Source organism: Oryctolagus cuniculus, chromosome 6, assembly GCF_051225735.1.
Source record: "Oryctolagus cuniculus isolate XC-2025 breed Fujian yellow rabbit chromosome 6, ASM5122573v1, whole genome shotgun sequence".
In the NCBI taxonomy this organism is placed as follows: domain Eukaryota; kingdom Metazoa; phylum Chordata; class Mammalia; order Lagomorpha; family Leporidae; genus Oryctolagus; species Oryctolagus cuniculus.
Genome location: NC_142872.1, coordinates 43,354,929 through 43,377,685, shown reverse-complemented (window position 1 = coordinate 43,377,685; position 22,757 = coordinate 43,354,929). Strand labels below are relative to the sequence as shown.

General features: G+C 42.1%; 1 protein-coding gene across 25 annotated transcripts in view; it reads right to left on the bottom strand.

The window, feature by feature from the left end:
• LOC127490526 (uncharacterized) overlaps positions 1-22,757 on the bottom strand; it is a 451,570-nt gene that overhangs the window by 249,054 nt on the left and 179,759 nt on the right. For 4 of the 25 annotated variants that reach the window (XR_016236416.1, XR_016236427.1, XR_016236412.1 and 1 more), the window contains one exon: positions 657-943. The exons of the other annotated variants lie outside the window; for them this stretch is intronic. The gene's annotated coding sequence lies outside the window, so the exon portion shown is untranslated. Of the gene's footprint in view, positions 1-656; positions 944-22,757 lie in introns of those variants that run through there. 25 annotated transcript variants of the gene reach the window in all.

Here is a 22,757-nt window from a genome sequence, read left to right as displayed (position 1 = left end):
GGCTAAAATTAGGAACCTGGAACCCCATCTGGGTCTCCCACATCGGTTGCAGGGGACCAGACACTTGGGCCATCTTCCACTGGTTTTCCCAACTGCCTTAGCTGGGAACTGGATTGTAAGTGGTGCAGCCAGGACTCGAACCTGCAGGCATATGGGATGCCAGTGTCACAGGTGGTGGCTTAACCCGCTGTGCCAAACTGTAGGCCTCTTCGTGGTGGATTTTATATTGTTGATTAGAGAAGAGGGAGGGAGACTGCTACTCCCCTATGAAACATGCCTGCCCTCCCAGGGTGAGCCACCAACTCCTGTATCTCATGAACTACACTCAGTGCAGCCCTACAGTACCTCCGCCCAAAAAGCAGCCCTTGCTAAACTTCCCTTCTCTTCAGGATTTGCACTGTCTACCACTTCTACTCCTTGATAGATTCGTTCTGATCAACTGAATTTGTTTAAGTGAAATAGTTACTTTACAAAGAGTATATAGTATCACCATTATATATTTTAGGGAATATGTAAATAAGCACTTTTTATTTTAATATGGGATAGCTAACATTTTAAATGTTCATTTACATAGCACCAGTGGCACCCATATTAACCTCATTTCGTCTTCCATCAGGCTCTGAGCATTTTTTTGTTTGTTTTTGAAGATTTATTTATTTATTTTTTGAAAGGTAGTGTTACAGAGAGGAAGAGATAGAGAACATTTTAAGTGAAGCAGCTGCAGTCTCATTTCAATATTGTCAGCTCACACAGTGCACTGTGTACAGCCAGTTTGCCACAGCTGTTTGTTGAATGAATACTTGTTAGCAAACTGATGACAGTGATAGTTCCCCACGAAGCTGTTCATACCTTGGCCAGTGTCCATCTCAAGTCTGTAAAACTTTCAGATCCCAAAAGCACTTCTCCAATGTGGTGGTTCCTCAAAGCCTCATCTGAGAACCACCTGCAACAGAATCCATCAGGGAGGGGTGGGTGTGGCAGCCCAGCAAGCAGAGCCACTGCTTCAAATGCCCACAGCCCTTAGTGGAGTGCCTGGAATCAACTTTCACCTGTGTTTCTTACGCAGCTTCCTGCTAATGCATTCCCTAAGAGGCAGTAGATGATGGTCCAAGTACATGAGTCCCTGCAACCCACATGAGAGGTCCAGATGGAGTTCCTGGCTCCTAGCTTCAGCCTGGCCCAGCTCCAGCTGTTGCAGGCATTTAGGGAGTGAATCAGTAAGTGGAAAATTAATCCACTTTCTCTCTCTACACACACACACACACACACACACACACACACACATCATCACACATCATTCCATCTTTCAAATAAATAGAAATAAAAAAAGAATCACTCATAGAGCTTGCTAAAAAGGCAGATTCCACGGCCCCAGATTCCCCAGTCCCTACTAACTCAGAGCCTCTGCACACTAAAGGATAGCCCTGTGGTAGGATTTTAGAATTGACATAAGTAGTGGTAGTAGTAATAGTAACAGCACAAGAAGAACTCATACTAATTATATACCAGGGATTAAACTCAGTACTAACATATATGATCTCACTTAATCCCCTAACAATTCTGTAAGATAGGTACTTGCCTAAGTTGTACAGCTATTAAGGGGCAAGGAAAGGATTTAAACCATGCCATCTGACTCTACAACTAAACAGCTAATCGTCACACAGTATTCCTGGGGAGAAGGGAAGCATCTAGAGAAAAATCTCATCAATGAATCCACCCAGAACCCTTTGGAGCACACCATTTATTTTACAGTTTATAAGCTCAGATCAGCCTACAGCACAGTCATTATCTAAGCTGAAAGTTTTTTTTTTCTTAGTGCTATTTAGTTTATCATGTGCATTCAGTTTGCATAGTCATCAAAGCTGCCTCAATACAGCTGTATTAAGAAAGAATCTTTTATTATCGAAGGCATAGGACCTTCACTTCCTGGCAGGACAAAGCTGCCACTCTCAGATTCTGAAGACCATGTCAAGGAAGGGGGGCCCTTACCTCCAAGAACTTGAGATGATAAACTGGTGTAGTAATTAAATTTGAATACGAAAGGGTTAAATGACCATTGCCCAGATGTTCTAGATGAGATTTTTGCCTCAACTGAGGATTTAGAGTTCATCAACTCCTGGAATCTCTCCCAAATCTGTCCAGATTTCATGACCATGCATTCCACAGAAAGAAGCTTAATTAAAGGCAGTGTTTGAAATAGGTACATTTGTGCTCCATGAAAGGAAGGGAAAAAAGGACAAGATGGGAGAAGAAAGGAAGGAAGGGAGGGAGAGAAAAAAGGAAAAACAAGAAAACCGAAAAGAGAAAAAAAAATGTTGACTGATGTTAAGAATCATTAAAGTCTCATAAACATGGAAAATCCAGACCAGGTGCAGGCATTACTTAGCAACCACATTATTAATCATCAGTCTAAAGAAAACAAAAAAACCACTAAGTCAGGCAACATCCATTCTGCAAATGTTTAGTGTGACATGATTCCTGCTGAAGATTTGATATTGGAATTTACAATTCAATGTCCAATGGAAACATTCACCTTAGCAAAATCTGAGCACCATGCAAATCCCTTGCTCCACATAATTATCACTCTTTGAAATCATAAGAAATATTTCCAAATAAATAGTATTTAAAACTTCCTATTCTCAAGTCTTATTTAATTTGACCAAAGGTTTTGGAGCCACCTTCATTCTATGCTAGATTAATAGTCACAAGCAATTCTTGCAAGTCTAAATGTGCTAAGCAGAAAAAAAAAATGTTATTTCTGAAGCAGTGAGAGGAGAAAGTTCTGGAATGATTTTAGTGCCTTTTGTAGCTGTGAACTCTGTTCAGGCTTGCAGATGACAAATCACATAAAACCCATGTTTTTGGAACTGCCGCTAAGTTGGACATTTCAATAATATTCAAGATCACTTGGTAAAATAAGTAGCTTTTTTAGATACCAACAATGATCTTGCTGAGAAAGAACTTAGAAAAACAATCTCATTCACCATAACTACAAAAAGATTAGGTACATTGAGATAAATTTAACCAAGGATGTGAAAGACCTCTACAATGAAAGTCATGAAGTAATAATGAAAGAAACTGAAGAATACACACCAAAGCAATGGAAAGACCTCCCATGTTCATGGATTGGGAGAATTAGTACTATCAAAACATCCATCCTATCCGCAGCAATTTACAGATTCAGTGCAATCCCTATCAAAACACTAATAACATTCTTCACAGAAATAGAAAAAAAATCCTAAAATTCATAAGGAAATACAACACATCTCAAACAGCCAGAACAACATTGAACAACAACAAAAAACAAAGCCAGAAGCATCACAACATAAAATGTCAAAATATACTACAAGGCTATTGCAACCCAAACAGCATGGTACTAATCTAAAAATAGACACACAGACCAATAGAACAGAATATAAACCCCAGAAATAAATCCATACATCTATAATCAACTTATTTTTGACAAAGTTGCTGAAAACACTTCCCAGAGAAAAGACAATCTTTTTAATAAATGGTGGTAGGAACACTGAATCTCCATATGCATAAGTTTGAAATAAGACACCTACTTTTTACCCTATACAAAAATCAACTCAAAATGGATAGAAAATCTAAATGTAAGACCTAAAACTATGAAACTTCTAGAAGAAAATAGACTGTCATCTCTATAAGACATTGGGATAAGCAACTATTTTGGGGATAAGACCCCCAAAGCATAGGCAATAGAGGAAAAATAGACCAAATTATAGATCAAATTAACAAGCTTTTAAACAGCAAAAGAAACAATGGAGTGAAGTGACAACTAACTAATGAAGAGAAAATATTTACAAACTGTGCATCTGATAAAGGATTAATATCCAGAATGTACAAGGAGCCCAAGGAATTCAACAAAAAACAAACAACCCAGTTAAGAAATGGACAGAGTCTGAACAGATGATTTTTTAAAAACAATTACAGGTGGTCAACAAACACATGAGAAAGCAGTTAATATCACTAATCCTCAGCAAAATGCAAGTAAAAACCACAATGAGGTTATCACCTTACTCTAGTAAGAAAGTGGCTATCTTCAAAAAGTCAAAAAATAACAAATGTTGGCAAGAATGTGTAGAAAAGGGAAACCTAATACACTGTTGGAGGGAATGCAAATTAGCATAGCCATTATGGAAAACAATATGGTGGTTCCTCAAAAAACTAAATACAGATCTACCATATGGCTTAGTTATCCTACTCCAAAGGGACTACATCCAAAGGAAATGAAGTCAGCATATGAAAAAGATACCTGCACTTGTATGTTTATAGCAGCCAAATTCACAATAGCAAAGATATGGCATCAACTTAGATGTCTAAGAATGGATGAGTGGATAATGAAAACGTGGTATACACACACAATAGAATATTGTTCAACCCTAAAAAAAGAATAAAATCCTGACATTTACAATGAAATGGATGGGAATGGAGATCATTATGCTAAGCAAAATAAACCAGATGCAGAAATATAAACAGCACATTTTTTCTCTTGTATGTGGAAGTTATATTTTTATAGTAAAAAATAAATGTGGTAGGCATATTATTTGAAATACATTTATAAGGGTTGCATTCATTGAATTAAACCCCTTACATAATAATATACCTTTCTTTCTACATTTTATGATGTTTTTCACAAATCCTGCATTTCGTGATATTAATACATCCGCTTTTGCTTCCAAAAAAATAATGTGTTTATATATAATATTTTCAGAAGAAGTGAATATGATGGGTTTTTTTTAAAGTTATCTTGTGAACAAATTGTCATTCATACACAAACCTAATCCCTGTTATATAGGGCATTTGAGTGGCTGCAACAGTTTTTATCTATAGCTGGCAATTATGGGCTGGGACATTTTTTTCTGCTAGTTAACATTTCTGTTTACTTATCTCTGTTTCTTCAGCTCATTGTTGTACTTGCTACCATTTTCCCCTCCTTCTCCAATTTTCTCATTTTCGAGTTTGTTTTTGACTGAACTGCTTGGGATATGAAACATCTAGAGCTATTTTGCATAAGTGTAGTTATGTAGTAGGCATATTCTCTGAGACTGTCGGAAGTCTCCTGGAAGCCTTGGTCAAACATTATCTCCCCTGATATAAAATTACGGGGTGAAGTCCTGGTCTGTTTTCTGTTGCTAATAACACAATGCCACAGACTGGGTTAAACTATAAAGAAAAGAGATTTACTGCAGGCCACAGTTCTACTCCGAGACCCAAGATGGGTCCTGGTGATGATCCTTTCACTCACAGAGTCCTGGTCATGTGCAAAACAAAGAGAGGCTCACACCCCAGGGACAGAGCCATACTGGCTCTTAGCGCAGACTCACTCTCCTTGATCCATTAATCGTATGAATGGATTAACCCATTCATGAGGGCAGAGTTCTGATCACCTCTTAATCTCTCATAATGAGGATTAAATTTCAACAGAAGGCTCAGAAGGCACAAACCACAGCAGGACAGCCCTGTGTCCTCTCAGAAATGTCCAGCTCTTGCCCACGTTCACCCAACACTGGCTATTCAAAACAAGAAAATAGAAATTAACTTGATTGATATGCTCTTAAAATAATCTGTTTTTGATGGCTCAAGTACTTGGGTCCCTGCCACTCACAAGGGAGATCCAGAATGAGTTTTTGCCTCCTGGTTTCAGCTTGTCCCAACTCTGGTGGTTGCAGACATTTGGAGAATGAACCAGCAGCTAGACGAAAGGGCTAACTCACTCTCTCTCTCTCTCACTCTCTCTCTCTCTCTCTCATCATTCAAATAAATAAAAATAATAAACAAATAAAATAGCCTCCTCTGTTCTTTTTTTCTAATTTCCTGTTTGGCGCCTATAGAACTTTCTGTTCCTCCCTAAAAATTTAAATCCTTAACAGCATTTATCCTCACCTTGAAGTGCTGCCTAAAAAATTTACTTTCTATCTAAGTGGAGGTTTTGGTTTGCTTGTTTCAGTTGTGGAAAGTTTCCTATTATTCCCTCAATCACCATGTATACTCTATCTGCTCTTCACAAATTCTCATTACGTGTAGGTTGCACTTTTGATCACTGGCTTCTCCATTTCTTCACTCTTTGCATCCCTTTCACCTTTTTCTGCATTCTGGGGAAGTTTCTAAAATGCATGTCCTGTTCTTAAACATTCCACTGTATGGACTCTACCTTCCATGCTTCTAATCAACAATCCCTGTTGGGAATTGCATTTTGCTGTACTTTGCTTTCATCGCAACATTTTAAGAAATGATATGAGGTCAAAACTGTGGTGTAGCAGGTAAAGCCGCCGCTCACAGTGCCAGCATCTCATATGAGCACTGGTTTGAGTCCCAGCAGCTCCACTTCTGATACAGCTCTCTCCTAATGCATCTGGGAGAGTAGCAGAAAAATGTTCAAGACCTTGGGACCCTGCACCCATGTGGGAGACCTGGAAAAAGTTCCTGGCTCCTGAGTTTGCATCAGCCCAGCTCTGGCCATTGTGGCCATTTGCAGAGTGAACCACGGGTGGAAGATTCATTCTCTCTCTCTCTCTCTCTCTCTCTCTGCCTCTGCCTCTCCGTAACTCTGCTTTTCAAATAAATAAACAAATCTTAAGGGGAAAAATGATGTATTCTTTATCTTATTCCACATAAATTATCTCCTGAACTTTGCATTGGATCACTGGGAGGTTTATAAGCAGAGAAGAATATTCCTATTCTTGCTTTCTTCAACCCTGTGCTCACCAAGAGCAGCGAAGTCTTAGAGAGATGCAGCAGTTAAGCCAAAGATTCCAAAATTGAACACCTGCAGCAGGTGGGGCAGCCCAAAGCTAGGCAAGCAGAGGGACTCTTATCCTAATCCTAGGGGACAACCACTACCCATCTCCAACCAGAAATGCAGATGCCACAGTGATAAATCCAGATGTTTACACATCAACAACTAATTTGAAAATGGTGTAAAACACTCTGCAGGCCAGCAACACGCATCGCAGGCTCAGTATGTGCACTGAGCCAGGAAGCTGCCTGTTTATGTCCTCTGAGTTAACAAGTCAGTTTTCTTATTATCTCATTGTTTTCATTTTATTTGAGAGGCATAAAGATAGAGAGATCTTCTATCTTCTGGTTCACTCCTCCAAATGCCTGCAGCAGCCAGAGCTAGATAGGGCCAAAATCAGGATTCCATCCAGGTCTCCCGCATGGGCAGTAGGGACCACATAAGCCATCACCCACTGCCTCCTAGGGCGAACATTAACGGGAAGCTAGATGAGAAGCAGAAGAGCCAGGACATGAACCAGGCACTCTGACATGGTCTGAGCACACCTCAGCTGATGACTTCAACTGCTGCACCAAATGCTGGCCCATGGGTTTTTCTTAAGCAAATCCATTCCAGCCTCCCTTCACCTCTCACTTAGTAGGAATTCTGAAAAGGGGCTTCAAGCATGAAATGTGGAAATGGGGAAGGATGGACTGCAAAACATTTATGGTCCTTTAGATCTAGGTTTCCTCTACCATTTCACTCTACTTGATACTCCCACTCCTATCCCAACCACTTACAAAAATCTTCATCACTCCCACCCCCCCCCCAGGTTAGCCTTGGGGGCCACCTCTTCCAGGAAGTTACCCAGGATTACCTAATCCTGTTTCCTGTTCTTCCTTCTAAAAAGAACTTCTCTACCACTTCCTTTCTAAAACTCTTACTGTGTTCTATAATCATATCAACTCATATTCTTTATAAAATTCACTAACAAAGTATTTTTATTCTTTTTTTATACCAAGCCTTAAAAATTATCTCCTTGAAGGTTTTCTCTGTTTTTCCTGGTTGGGTCTAGAACTGACTTTTTATAAATATTTATCAAAGTAAAAAGAACATTTACTGGTATTGTAGACAGCAAGAATTTGCTCTCCAGTTACTCATTTTCCACAGTAAAAGGACCAAGGGATTCCCACACCCAGTTTCTCATCACATCAGCTTCTGAGTACCGGATCAGCAGTCAAGGGTCCCTGCAGTCGTAGCCTCACGCAGACCCTCCACACTTTCCTCTTTACCAACTGTCTCTGGCACCACCTGCTGGCCACTCAATATATTCAACAGACATAATAAAGGCAAAGATGAATGATGTCCCTAAAGGCGAACCCAAGTCCATTCTCCTTGAAAAACAGAAATATCCTTAAGGCTCAGGCTTCAGGGCTCAGGGTAGACAGGACCAGAGCACTTCCCCAGAAAGTCTTCTCTCTGCTTTTTGGATCAAAACTCTTAATTTAATGTGACTTCTGTGCCGAGTATAGAACCATCACAACTATGACATGGCCTCCAGCATCCAGTGAGAGTTTCCTATGCAGCATGAACTTTGTTACATCACAGGACCCTCAAAATCGAAGGAGCAGGACCGGAAGGACAGAGACCGGTGTCAGTTCCTCACCACTTGCCCTGCACAAGGCTTGGACAACGGGAATCCTCCCTTTGATGTCCTTGCTGCTAACTAAACTCTCCAGCTTGAAATCTCATGGTAGCAACAATCTTGTGTCAGACCTTCCAGTCTACTAAACATGCTGGCCAATACACATGGCGGGTACCAGCAGCAAAAGCCAACTATGATCAGCAAGCCCTTGAAATGTGGTTAGCGCGGCTGGTGCTGAGGCATAGCGGGTAAAGCCACCACCTGCAGTGCTGGCATCCCATTTGGGCTCCAGTTTGAATCCTGGCTGTGCCACTTTCAGTCCAGCTCTCTGTTACAGCCTGGGAAAGCAGTAGATGTCCAAAGCCCTTGGGCCCCTACACTTGCATGGGGGACCCGGAAGAAGCTCCTGGCTCCGGATTGGCCCAGCTCCAGCCGTTGCAGCCATTTGGGGAGTGAACCAGCGGATGGAAGACTTCTCTCTGTCTCTGCCTCTCTATAACTCTGCCCTTCAAATAAATTAATAAATCTAACAGTGGATGGAAAGAGGGAAGGGAGGGAGGGAGAGAGGGAAGAGAGGGAAGGGAGGGAGGGAGGGAGGGTGGGAAGAAAGAAAAATGTGGTCAGTACAATCTGAGGCATGCTTGAATGTCAACTAAACACTGAATTTAAAAGACCTAGTACTGGGAAAAATAATGTAAGATATCATCACTAATGTTTATATTGATTATATATAAAATGATATTTTAATATACTCAAAACACTATCAGAATTAGTTTTACTACTTTACTGTTTGTGCGTATGTGTGTGACACCAGAAAATTTTAAACTTCATATATGAGAGTGAACATGAGTCAAGTAGTTAAGGCACTGGTTGGGATGCTTACATTCCATAGAACTCCTGGGTTCAAGTCCAGGCTCTGCTCTCAATTCCAGTGTTATGCTAACACACACTTGGGAGGCAGCAGGCAATGGCACAAGTACTTGGATCCCTGCTACCCACATGGCAAACCTGGAAAGAATTCCAAGCTCTGAGCTTTGGCCTGGTACAGTCCTGGCCCTTGCAGACAACTGAGGAGTAAGCCAGCAGACAGGCTCTGTGTGTATGTGCATGTGCGTGTGTGTGCCTCTAAGGTAAATATAACATACATTTTTAAAAATTGCACACATGCGGGGCCGGCACTGTGGCACAACAGGGTAACGCCCTGGCCTGAGGCACCAGCATCCCATATGGGCGCCGATTCTAGTCCCGGCTGCTCCTCTTCCGATCCAGCTCTCTGCTGTGGCCTGAGATAGCAGTAGAAGATGGCCCAAGTCCTTGGGCCCTTGCACCCACGTGGGAGACCTGGAAGAAGCTCCTGGCTCCTGGCTTTGGATCAGCTTAACTCCGGCAGCTGCGGCCAACTGGGGAGTGAACCATCAGATGGAAGACTTCTCTCTCTCTGCCTCTCCTCTCTCTGTGTGTAATTCTGACTTTCAAATAAATAAATAAATCTTTTTAAAAAATTGCACACATGCTTCACGTTCTGTTCCCATCGAACTGCACTGATCTCAATAGCTGAATGCTTCTAGCACACAGTTGTCTTCCACAGTCAGCCACAGGCTCCACATTCAGACTCAACCTACCACATTTGGAAAATATTTGGAAAACAATACTTCTGTGTGTACTGAACATGTACAGACTTCTTTTTCCTTGCAATTATTCCCTAAAAGATACAGTATAGCAGCTACTGACATAGCAGTTACATTGTATTAGATGTTATAAGTAATCCAGGGATGATTTAAACTACACAGGAAGATGTGCATAAATCATATGCAAATGCTGTCATTTGGCATAAGGGACTTGAGCCTCCAGAGCTAGGGAGATCTGAGACCAATTCTCTGTGGTTACTGAGGGACAACTGCATACCAGCAGAGGAAGGGGGTCTCAGTTGCTAGGATCTTTCTGATTTTTTTGTCCTTTTTGTATGAGTCTCTGTAGTAAATAAAAAGGCTTAGGTCTCCTGCTCATAGGAAGACATTTTTTCTCTCGGAATCTTGGAATCTTGACGACAGTCTCCCTAGAGCTAGAGATGGCCTGGCCAGGAAATCTTGTGACATCTTCTCTGAGACATGTCCTAAAGGGGTATGAGCTAGACTGAAAGGTTCTCTATCTAAAAACTGATGTTGGTAGGGTCAGGAGCATTCCAAGAGTCATAAATGACCAGCATACTTGCAAAAAAAAAATGCCCAAAAACTTATTTAAAATTATGGTCAGTGTTGGCCAGGATGTACAGAAGTCATTACACTCCCTATCTGAAAACTGGTGCTTGCATGGCCTTTTTAGGGGACAATCTAACCATATGGAAACACAGCCTTATAACCACGCATGCCCTCTGAGTCAATGCTTCCTCCTCCAGAGAGTCAGCTGAAGTCAATCATCGCTGCCATGCTCTCCTAACCTATAGGGACACTCTTTTTTACAAAAATCATAACAAAAATGACACCAAATCAAGGCTTTCAAAAATTACAGCATATTAAGCAAATAGAATAGTATGGTGCCATTAAAGATGGCCTTCTAGGGGCAGGTGTAGTGTTGCTCAGGACAACTGTACCCCATATTGTAATGCCTCAGATCAAGTCCCAAGCTCTGCCTCTAATTCAGCTTCCTGTTAGTGCACATCCTGGGATGAAGCAGTGATGGCTCAAGTACTTAGGTCCCTGTCAGTCATGTGGAAGACCTGGAGTGAGCTCCATTATCCTGGCTTCAGCTTGTCCCACCCCTGGCTCTTATAGCCATTTAGGGATAAAATGTGTGTGTGTGTGTGTGTGTGTGTGTGTGTTCCCCTCCCAGTCAAATAAATTTCTCTTACAAATCTTTTCTAAAAATTGCCTTAGAAAATATGTGACGATAAACTCCTCCCTTCCTGCCCTCTATTCCTATTTCTCAATCCAGCCTGTGTGCGCATCTTAAAGTGAAGCAGATCACGTCACTCCCCTGTTTAAAATCCTTCAAGTCCTTTACTTGATATGATAGGTCTTCAACAAGCCCTTATATAGGCAAAAACTATGCACAGGTTTCAAACATTTTTTCACCAAATATTCTTATCTTTTATTTCCACTGTTCTGTGACCACTAACAAAGTTCCCTCATTGTAGAACAAAGCTGCTTGCCCCTATATGACCATGGGATTCTGGGCTCTGCCCTCCTTCTCAGCTTCATCTCTTGCCAGGTTCCTCTCCTTTATTTACCTCCCAACAGGCACAGAGAACTTTCTTCAGTCCCAGAGCCCTGGAGAGCTCTTGCTGGCTGTGGGGTTTTGCTCACAGCCCCCTGACAGGATGCTGCCTGTAACTCACCACACTCTTCTCCTGCCAAAAGCCTACTAAGAGGGCTCAGTGTTAAATAGCAATTCTTCCAGAAATCCCTTTCCTGACTCCTTGGTCCAGATCAGACCTCCTTTTTTTCCTGTCTCACACTATCTTCTTTTTCCCTCCATAGGACTTACCCCAGTATCTGACTCTGCAAGTGTTACTGTGATTATTTGTTGCATGTCACTCTCCCCACCTGATGATATGAGTCAGTTCCTACCTGGCAAGTACAGGGTGCACCAGAAGCGCATGTTGAATAAATGCATGCTATTTTAATGGTAAAAGGCAGGCTGTGAGAGAGTATGTATAATGAGATTCCAATATCAATTTTAAAAAATGTGTATGTAACACATCTGGACATAGAATTTTTTTTAAAAATGAGATTCTAAGCTAATAACAGCAACTATCTCTGTGCCCTATTTTACTTATTTTGTTCAAATTTTCTACAGTGAGCATGTTACTCTCAAAAAAAAGAAAATTCATTTTGGAAATAAATAGTGTTGAAAACTTAAGTCCTGGGTCCAAGTCTCAATTCTTAAAAACAGTGTGATCTCAGGAAACCAAAACTCCTCACAGACTATTCATTATAAATGGAGGGATACCCTTCCTGGCGATCTCATAAAAGAACGCACAGAAGTATGCACAGGAAAGTTCACACACATTTCACCATTTCCTTTGGATGTATAGGGGAATGAGACAAACACAGTGTGGGAGGGGGGTGACAGGCACTTAACAACTGTGTACTGTGTAAATACCAGGAGGAGTTGACAATTGGTTGAGCAACTAGAACCCGTGACTTCTGACTGCCATATAGACCACTAACCACCAAATGAGATGAGAGTTGGAAGCATTGAGAATACAAGAGGAGAGTCCACTACAGGGAGAGAAATGAGAAAAATGTGCAGGTACAGGGTTATCTCCTTTCCAAGACCAAAGGCTGGGAGACAGGTGATCCCCAGAGCCCCAGCGTGAATTCCCACCAGGGGTAAGAAAGGCCCAGGTTGAGACACAAAGTTCCTTCATCCTGAGGAACTCAACATGGAACAACTCCTTCTGCACTCTTTTGGCAAAAATCCAGTAGTGAGGGGCATTCTCTTTGAGTTCTTTCTCCTCAACTTTCTACTTGTTGAAGACAACTTCAGAGAAGAGCTGCTCTGACTCTAGCAGAAGGCAATATCTAATTCAGTTTATTCTATAAATATTTATTGAACATTTACAAGGTAGGCACAATGCTAGGAGCAGGGGCCATGCATGAGCATGGCACTCTCTCTGCTTGCCAGCAGCCTATGACCCGGTCATCATTATCTGCTGCTACCCTCAACTTCCCCCAGTACAAACAACCGCAGCACTCCTTGCTTTGTGTCCCTACTATGCTCATTTTAACATTTATCCCACTGAACTGCAGCCCACTCACCCAGCAGCCTGTCCCTATTAAGCCTGTAATCACCTTGGGGACACAGATGCCACCTTTAATCTGCATCTGCAGAACAAGTCTGTTATAGATGCTGCTCAGTAAATGAGCAAATGAACAAATGATTTAATTGCCTGAATCATTTCACAAGCACATGCCAATAAAACAGTGAAGGTTATCTAGAAAATAAATGCTCAGTGAGGCTTCATGCTTTGCCGACTGAATAGAAATGTGTGCTCTCTTGGTGTGTGTTCTGTCTGCGGTAAAATAGACTGCAAGTAAAGAAGACATAGGAAATCAGCTTTCTCTTCAAAGTTTCCTCTGTTACAGATGCTTCAGCTCTGACCCCTCTAGACAGTGATCCAAAGGAGATCACAGCTCACAGAGTCCAATAAAGACTCAAAGTTCCTCCTGAGAAGTAATCATACCTGCTAAAGGCAACCATCAAAGACATGTCACCCATACACCCAATTATCTTGCTACAAGGCACAAAACTAAACAAAACTGGAATAAATAGTAGCTTGCATCAAAAAGAGAACATCCAGAATGGTGAGGGCAATACCATGAGAAACAGGAAAGGAATATGAAATGGACAGCCCAGTGGAGACCAAACTCAGAGGCGGTGTAACAGCTGACTACAAATATCAGAATGATTATGACACAGAAAAGGCATGATAGTTTCTCAATGTGCCTTCCCAAGATCAAAACTATGTTCTGGGATCAGCGATGTGGTGTAACAGGTTAAGCCACCACCTGTTCCACTTCTGATCCAGCTCCCTGCTAATACACCTGGGAAAGCAGCAGAGGATGACCCAAGTTTTTAGGCCCCTGTGCCCACTTGGGAGATCTGGATGAGGCTCCTGGCTGCAGCCTGGCCCAGCCCAGGCCACTGTGGCCATTTGGAGCATGAACCAGAAGATGAAAGAGTCTCTCTCTCTCTCTCTCTCTCTCTCTCTCTCTCTCTCCCCTCCCCGTCCACCCCCACCCCATAACTGCTTTTCAAATAAATAAAATTAATCTTAAAAAAAAAACTATGTGCTACAAAAAAAGTGTTATAGGGAGGCAGAATCTTGGCTCCAATAAAAGAGGCACATGATATTAAATTACCATAAAGGATGCAAGTTGAGAACTCAAGGTCAAAAGCAGTAACACAGGAGAGAACTACCTTTGAAATGCTGATTTCAAAGTTTACAAAGAGTGCTAGAGATTCACACTGAGGATATATAACTGAATTGTTTAGTTCCCTGTCTACCAAGAAAGAATGCTAAATCTAACATCCATTGAGAGTGCTTTCTTCAAATCGATGGACTCAAGGCCTGCCACATGGGCCTTGGTTTTTTGGCAACTCACTTTGCACATAACAGCTCTACCTACCTTCAGTGCACTTTAACTATTCAATTCTATAAAGCCCAATAACATCTCCATAATGAAAAGCCCATGGATCACTGTAAGCCACAACTACCCCTCCAGTCATCAAAGCACATATCACCATGGTCCCTCTACTTTGACCTCTTTGGACTTGTCATTTCAATTGTTCCAGTATTTATGTTTTGCCCTCCAATTAGATGCTAGTTGCCTTAAAGGAAGATGTTACATGTTTTTAATCTACAGGAACTAATACAGTATCTTGTATTTAACAGGTCCTCAGTAAATATCCACAGACTTGGTGCTGCTGGATTGAGGCCAGAGAATGAAGGGAACCCATTATGTCAAGGTCTTGGACAACATCTGTGTTTTTTCAGCACAGCATTTGCCATCCATCACAGAGGAGATTGGAATAGAAGAAGTCAAGTAAAGTACAAGGTCATTTTCAGCAGCCCCAGCAACTCCATTCTCCAAGGTTGAAATGTTCTCTCCCTCTCTCCAAGCAGCGGACCAGATGGTCTCCTAAATCTTGGCTTTCATGGTTTAACTCTAATTACAACGTTAGTTAGCAATGAGTTCGGTGATTCAAAGTCACTAGTAGATTCTTTTTAGGCAGTCAAGCTTTTCTTCTGCTCTCACTAAGAACAAGGTGGCTCCGTCATCAGCCTTGTTCTTGCTTCCCATATTATAATTGCTTAGCTCTTCAGAAAATGAAATGAGCCCAAGACTACCAAACCTAGCTGCAAGCAGTGAACGAACGCTCCAGGAGACAGGAGGCAGCAGCAGCCAGATGGCTAAGTAGCCTCTGATGACGCTGCAGTCAATTTGGGAGGCACAAATCAGGAAATGCTCCTGAATTGTGCAAATGCCACATGCCAGGTGTTGAACTCAAAGGTGTACATGTGTTTGCCTAGATAGTTTGTGAATGTGTAGAGAAGAAACTCTTCAAACTAAGTCCTTGGAATTGTAAATGTGGCAAAGAACTTTTCAAGGTCATCTAATCTAAACCTTTCCAAAGGCACAAACACCTCCCCAAAGGAGCGCACTCAAGTTCTGCTCAAATGTGTTCCATGAAGGAAACTTGGGGGTCTCAAGAGATAGTCCATGTGGAGATGGTTTTTCTTAGGGTTTCTTTTTCCTAATATGCACAACACCTTACTCTGACTTTTACTCATTGGTTCTTGTGGTACTCCCTGAAGCTATGCAGAAAAAAAGACTTCCTCATCCAGGGTAACTCTTTTTAAGTAATTAAGGAAGCTTGTGGTTCCCCTTCTAAATCCTTATTTATTTCCTTTTAAAGATTGGCTTATGCATTTGAAAATCAGAGTTACCAAGAGATAGGGATAGACAGAGATTTTCCAACCATTGGTTCACTCCCTAGATGGCTTCAATAATGGTGAGGGCTGAGCAAGGCCAAACCAGGAGTCAGGGAGCTTCGTTCCAGGTCTCCCACATGGGTGTAGGGACTTGGGTCACCTTCCACTGATTTCCCAGGCCATAGTAGAGAGCTGGCTTGGAAGTAGAGCAGGCAAAACACAAACTGACACTTGTATGGGAAGTCAGTGGTGGTTTAATCCAGGACCCCACAATGCCGGCCCTGATCCTTACTTCTTTAAATATCCTCAAGGATTCAACTGTACAGTATTTAATTTAATCTCAAATTCCTGCACTTCCCTTGCCCACATCCTTCCCTCAAGGCATCAGTTACTTACTGAGCCTTGTTGGGTCTACCTGATCAGATTCTCACCACCTAACCCACCTCCTGGCCACATTTGATTGGTTCAGGGATAGAGACCTGGCACAAGCTCAGCTACCCATAAGTAACCTGTGCCATCAGGCTGGTGAGAAAAGGTGAACTAAGCAAATCAGGTTGCTTTCCTGAGAACAGGAACTGGGAAGCTTAGAGACTTGTTTATCCATGGGCTGCTGAGCTGGAAGGATATCCACAGTCTGGGCTGCAGCGGCAGCTGAGCCAGGGGAAAGATAAGCAAGCAAAGGAAATATGCATTTTAGGAAGGACAGGATAATGGCACAAATGCAGAGAAGTTGAGGCCCTGTGAGGAAGTGACATTGACATGAGCGAGGAACTATTCCTGTCTTTCCTGAGATTTGAGTTGTAGCTTCTCTGGGATCTCAGGGTTCTTTAGCCTTTCAACAAAAGATGAGGAAGATTGAGAAATCTCTATTCCTTGCAACCCTAAGATGCTGGGCTACAAATTGTTCTCTGGACAGTGTTGCATCTGTTAAAAGGAAATCATTCATTTCCATGCAACTCCAAACATAGCCTTTTCCAACTTTGTTTGCCTATTTATGCCATAGACATTAAAAGTTTGTCTATGCAAACAGGAGAGGGAGGGAAAGGAGGGGTAGGAGTGTGGGTGGGAGGGTAGGTACGGGGGGAAAAATCACTATGTTTCTAAGGTTGTATTTATGAAATGCATGAAGTTTGTATTCCTTAAATAAAAGGTTGCTTTGGGGAAAAACATAAATAAATACAAAAAAGAAAAAAACTAGGTCTATGGATCAGTGCTGTGATACAGTGGAAAAGCCACAGCCTGAAGCAGCAGCATCCCATATGGGTACTGATACAAGTTCTGGATGTTCCACTTCTGGTCCAGCTCCCTACTAATGGCTTGGAAAAGCAATGGATGGTGGCCTCTGCATCCATATGGGAGACCCAGCAAAGGCTCTATGCTCCTGACTTTGGCCTGGCCCAGCCCCAGCTGTGGCCATTTGGGGTGAGCCTGCAGACTGAAGATTCATATTCTCTCTCTCTCTCTCTCTCTCTCTCTCTCTTCCTTCTCCCCCTCCTCTTTCTCCTCCTCCTCCTCCTTTGCCTTTGAAATAAATAAAAATAAATCTTTTTTAAAGATTAAAAAAAGAGCTGACGCCGTGGCTCAATAGGCTAATCCTCTGCCTTGCGGCGCCGGCACACCGGGTTCTAGTCCCGGTCGGGGCGCCGGATTCTGTCCCGGTTGCCCCTCTTCCAGGCCAGCTCTCTGCTGTGGCCCGGGAGTACAGTGGAGGATGGCCCAAGTCCTTGGGCCCTGCACCCCATGGGAGACCAGGAGAAGCACCTGGCTCCTGGCTTCGGAGCAGCGTGATACACCGGCCACAGCGCGCCAGCCGCGGCGGCCATTGGAGGGTGAACCAACAGCAAAAGGAAGACCTTTCTCTCTGTCTCTCTCTCTCACTGTCCACTCTGCCTGTCAAAAAAAAAAAAAAAAAGATTAAAAAAAGAACTCAAACAGCATCAAGACATCACCTTTAGTTTGACCAGGCATTTGGTGATGTTGGGCATTTATTCAACCTTCAAAGAGGTCCTGTACTTTAAAGTTGGTTCATATTTGCATGGTTGTGTTGTGAATACCATATTCTTCCCTAGGCCAGGAGTTTCTGCATTATTTCTACTTAACTTTAACATGTACTCCTCTAACATGACAAAATCCATGTGAAATTACAGAAGAATCCATGAGACAAAACCTTGCTGTATCCAGCCTAGACGTTAAAAGTTACATCAGCAAAAGAGTTTATCCTAATCTGAAGCCACTAAAAATCCACCTGCATGTCAGATTGAGACTTTCAGTGATGCTGAAACAGGTTAGCAAAGGTTATTCACTTCAAGATCCAAAGGCAGCTAAGCCACAGCCACTGAAAGTGACCAACTTTATTTCAAAAGTAACATTTTTTATCACCCACAAAATGCTTGAGAACCTTCATTTCCGTACAAGAGATCATGACACAGAAATAAGGTAGAGGCATGAAAACAGGAATGTGCATATGGAAGCAAAGGCATTTCAGAGATAGGAATTACAATATGTTAAGCCTAAGTAGAAAGAGATAGAGACAGGGTAATAAAATAGTGCATTCACTCAATCAATAATCATGCACTACATGTGCACTATCTGCTCAAAATCAGGCTTGGTGTGAAGGTTACAACTGTGAAAAAGACATCTTACCACTCACTACCTCGTAGATGTTATAGACAAGACAGGAATCATAACAAAGAGAGGGAAACAGATGATGCTGTGGAAGCAGCTAGAAGGAGAATGCTAACATAGCCCAGAGGCATCAGAACAGATTTCCAAGAGGAATCAATATTAAAGTTGACACCTAATAGAGGTACTATATAAAAACTAGCCATATGAATGGCAGGTCACAAAGCATGGGTAGTGATTGAAGACATGTGCCCTGAGTCATACTTTGCAGGTTCAAATCCTTGCCAGTTGTGTGACCCTGAGCAGGTAACTAAATCTCTTTCTGTCTCATTGTCCTTATACATTAAGTGGAAGTAATAATTCTTTCCTCAAAGAGCTATAATAAGGACCAAATTAAATAAACAAAGAGTTCTTGGCACAGTAACAGGCACATAGTAAGAGCCAAGTGAATGACAGCATTTTACTTATTATTAAAAAGGAAAATGAAGCAGGCATTGTGAAACAGCAGGTTCAGCAGTTACCTGGGATACCCACAACTCATATGAGAGTGCCTGGTTCAAGAGCCGGTTACCCTACCCTTCCGATTCAGCTGCGTACCAAAGTGCCGGGAGGCAGCAGATGATGGTTTAAATACTTGGGACCCAACCACCCACATGGGAGGCACACAGAGTTCCTGGTTCGTGACTTGAGCCAGGGCTAGCCCTAGCTATTGCAGGCATTTCGGTAATGAACCTGTGGATGGAAGTGCTCTCTCCCTCACTCCCTCCCTCTCTGTCACTGTGCCTTTCCAATAAAGTAAGAAATTTAAAAAAAAAAAAAAGAAGAAGGAAGCAGGGCCAGAGCTGTGGTGCAGTGGGTTAATCCTCCACTTGTGGTGCTGGCATCCCATATGGGCGCAGATCATAGGCCTGGCTGCTCCTCTTCCGATTCAGCTCTCTGCTATGGCCTTGGAAAGCAGTACAACATGGCCCAAATGCTTGGGCACCTGCATCCACATGGGAGACCCAGAAGAAGCTCCTGGCTCCTGGTTTCAGACTGGCTCAGCTCCAGCCATTGCAGCCATATGGGAAGTGAGCCAGCAGATGGAAGACCTTCCTCTCTGTCTCTCTCTCTCACTGTTTATAACTCTACTACTCAAATAAAGAAAAAGAAGAAGAAGAAGGAAGAAGAAGAAGAAGAAGAAAGACTGGAAGGTAATAAAGAACATAGTAAGTTCAAGGGAAACAGTTCAGTGTTGTTGGAGCATTGGGGAAATAGCAAATGAGAGGCAAGCAAAGGTAAAGTCAGGAAAACTCTCTTAACTTGCCTTAGAAAGGTAATAAAGTGCATGGCAATATCATAAGACAAGCTATGGGCTTGGAGAGAAACCCAGAGCATCCTTCTGAGGACACAAATGACAATGATTACCTGACAACCATCTTAAAACATTCTCCTGGGACTGGTGCTGTGGTGTAGTGGGTAAAGACACCACCTGCAGTGCTGGCATCCCATCTGGATGCCGGTTCGAGTCCCAGTTGCTCCACTTTGAATCCAGCTCTCTGCTGTGGCCTGGAAAAGCAGTAGGAGATGGCCTGAATCTTTGGACCCCTGCATCTGTGAAAAAGATCTGGAAGAAGCTCCTGGCTCCTGGCTTCAGATCAGCGAGCTCCAGTGATTGCGGCCATCTGGGGAGTGAACCAGTAGATGGAAGACCTCTCTCCCTCCCTCCCTCCCTCTCTCTCTCCCTCTCTCTCTCTCTTCCTCCCTCTCTCTCCCTCTCTCTGACTCTGTGTCTCTGTAACTCTTCCTTTCAAATAAATAAATAAATCTTTTTTTATGAAGTTCAGCTGAGAGCTATAAATGCTAAGACAGTGAATGAGAAGCAGCCAGAGGTCCAGAGTGATAGCAAACAAGAAGGAAGCCAAGTCCTTGGATAAGACTCTTAGAGTAGAAATAGGTCCCATTTGAATAGCAGGGCAGAGGGAAAGGCCACCTCTGTCTTTGTTCAGACTCTACTTCTGAGCCTGCCTTATACAAAAAGCAAAACTCTGTATCCTAGTAAACAGAAGAAGAGCCTATGTTGGTTCATTCTCAACCCAAGAACCATGGACAACTACAAATCTAGGAGGTCCTAACACAGTCAAAATTCGTCCTCAAGATACTTTTTGTTTTTAAGATTAATTTACAGATTTGTACAATTCACTATAGCTAAGATACGAAATCAACCCAGATGTCCATTAACCATTGACTGGATAAAGAAATTACAGTATACATAAACTATGGAGTACTACTCAGCTGTTAAAAAAAAATGAAATCCTGTGTTTGTAAAAAGATGGATGCCACTAGAAACCATTACACTTAGTGAAAAAAGCCAGTCCCAGAAAGACAGATATCATAGGTTTTCCCTGATCCAAGGTAACTAATAGAGAGTATCTGAAATGTAATGTCTTGGAGTGAAATAGACATTTTGAGATTTGATGATTGTTTACAGCCCCTGTCTCTTCCATTGAGGAAGTGTTTCTTTTTTTCATACAATTTGTTGAACTATTTTGTTTAGTGTAGAGTTAACTATATGATCAATAAGTAAACTGATATTAAATCTGTAAAAACTAAGAGTGGGAATGTGAGAGGGAGGAGGAAGAGGGCGGAGGGAGAGAGGGTGAGGGAAGAAGAGGGAGGAAGAGTAGTTGGGGGAAGTACCACTATATTCCTTCAAATTCTTAAAATTTTAAAAGATTAATTTATTTATTTGAAAGGCAGAGTGACAGAGACAGAGAGATTCTCCATCCATTAGTTCATTCTCTCAATGGCTACAACATCTTGGGCTGGGCCAGGCCAAAGCCAGTGGCCAGGAACTTCATTTGGATCTCTCATTGGATGGCAGGGACCTCAAGTACTCGGGCTACCATCTGCCACTTCCAAGGCACATTAGCAGGGAGCTAGTTCAAAAATTGAGCATTTAGAACTCCAACTGGCATTCTGATATGGGATGTTGATGTCACAAGCTGTTTTGTATCACAAGCTATACCAAAATGCTAGCTCCTGTTCTCAAGATACCATTATAAATATCCCAACACAATACTGTTTCTTTCAAGCTGATTAAAAGGCTAGTGCCCAATGCACATTTTAAATTAATTCCTAATAACTGGGGCAATAAATTAATGATAACTTATTAAATGCAATGTGTCCTTTTTAAGAAAGAATAATAAATAATAAAGGTACTGAATGGTTTGATGAAGCCATTCCAGCCTTCACACTCACCTACCATCAGATATCTAATTTATGAGTTTATGTCGTTGAGATTAAAATCATGGGACTCAGAGTCACACAGGCCTGGGTTTCAAGTCTCAGCTCTGGCACTTGCTAGCTGAGTGAGCATGGGTAAATGACTTAACCTTGGTAAATCTCAATATCCAAGCATGTGAAATTGAGACTAAAATACTATTTCCTGACAGAGCTGGTGCAAGGAATGAGATAATGCAAGCTTTAGTCATTGGCATACTTCTACTTGATCTTTGCCAAATCTGCTTAAAACCTGAACATTAGGCAATACTTTTCTTTAAATCAATGCATGTTTCTGCTTAAACTCGTGTACTTCAACAGAAAGCTGTAGATTGCTACTGTGAATGGGAAGCCAATATCACCGTAAATCAGCAGACACTATAAGAACAATGCCAATAAAAAGCATATGGAAAATTTCTGTCCATAAATAACAACAAAAATGTCACTGAGTTTTAGCTAAATATTATGCCCTTCTGAAGGCTGCCTGAGGCTGCGTTCTCATTGTTAAAATGGAGATTAATGTATAAAAACTGAGTTTAGGGACAAGCACTTGGTCCAATAGTTAATGTGACACTTGGGGTGCCCATATTCTATATCCAAGGGCCTGCATTGAATCCTGGTTCTGCTCCTAAATACTAGCTTCCTGCTAATGAGCACTGGGGGGAGTCAGCAAGAAAGGCTCAGGTACCTAGGTTCCTGCCACTCCTGTGGGAGACCTGGATTGAGTTTTGGGCTTCTGGCTTCACCCTGCTCCAGCCCCAGCTATTGCAGACATTTAGGAAGTAAACCAGCAGATGGGAGATCTCTCTTTCCCCATCCCCTTTCAAATAAATAAAAAATTAATTTTGTAAAGAATGTTTTTAAGAATTACTTCCCCTTGAAGTATTTAGAAAGTTGGAAAGAAAAATGAAAAGGAAACTGTCCATGCCACTTAGTGTCGTTCACTGCCTCAGCTGGGTATCAAATAAACAGTCTTTTAGAACACATACACCACATTTGGGGTACACTGAGACCATGCGTTCAAAGCATTTGTCACTGAGCTTGGTCTGAAA